This window comes from Lactuca saligna, chromosome 3 (genome assembly GCF_052625555.1).
Source record: "Lactuca saligna cultivar CGN05327 chromosome 3, ASM5262555v1, whole genome shotgun sequence".
NCBI lineage: Eukaryota > Viridiplantae > Streptophyta > Magnoliopsida > Asterales > Asteraceae > Lactuca > Lactuca saligna.
In genome coordinates this window covers 112,304,369-112,305,210 of record NC_136419.1, presented here as the reverse complement: position 1 = coordinate 112,305,210, position 842 = coordinate 112,304,369, and the positions used below count along the sequence as shown (strand labels likewise).

The window sequence follows — 842 nt, the reverse complement described above, 5'->3', positions numbered from 1 at the left end:
AATTTGAAGAACACACGAGTAAACCCGAGAACGAGCCAAGGAACGAGATGGCAAATATTGAAGAAATGTCCATGGGAGCTTACAAGAAGCGGATCCGAGAAGATGTGGGTCCCGGATTAGTCCAACCCGCAATACCTGCCAATGCCACATTCGAGCTAAAGGGACACATATTGACTGCGCTGAAGGACATCCCATTTTTCGGGAAAGACCATGAGGATGCTTTTAAGCATCTAGATGAAGTCAATGACATTGCTGATTACTTCAATGTACCAAATGTCAACAGGAACATCGTCCTGCTTAGGATGCTGCCCGTTACTTTCAAAGGAACTGCTAAGGAATGGTTAAAAGCACTCCCACCGGGTACAATCACCACTTGGGCTCAAATGCGTGAGCAATTCCTAGACCAGTTTTGCCCGCCATCCAAGATAGCCAAACTCAATAAGGCAATAGCCAACTTTGAGCAACAGCCGGGGGAGTCACTGTACGAAGCGTGGGAGCGGTACAAGGGCTTACTCAGAAACTGCCCGCAACATGACCTAAATGTGCAGCAAGAGATGTCAATCTTTTATGATGGGGTCAATGTGATGACAAGACAACTCCTTGATTCTCAAGGACCGTTGACAAGGAAAAATCCAAGGGAGGTCAAGGAGCTAATTGAAGAATTCGCGAAACACTCCCGCGAATACCATAACCCGAGGCATGATGGAAGAAAAGGCGGTGAAGGAGCCCAAACTGAAGAAATTGCAGCTGTCATGGCCATACTGAATAACATGGATCGCAGGATAACACAAATGGACCAGTTGATACACGCTATAAGAGTGGGGTGCGAGCGATGCAATGGT

General features: G+C 47.0%; 1 non-coding gene across 1 annotated transcript; it reads right to left on the bottom strand.

Moving 5' to 3' along the window:
* Positions 1–431: 431 nt before the first annotated feature.
* On the bottom strand, positions 432–538 carry LOC145038124 (small nucleolar RNA R71). Its single transcript, XR_013679190.1, has one exon. It is a non-coding gene; the product is annotated as a small nucleolar RNA R71 (small nucleolar RNA).
* Positions 539–842: the final 304 nt, after the last annotated feature.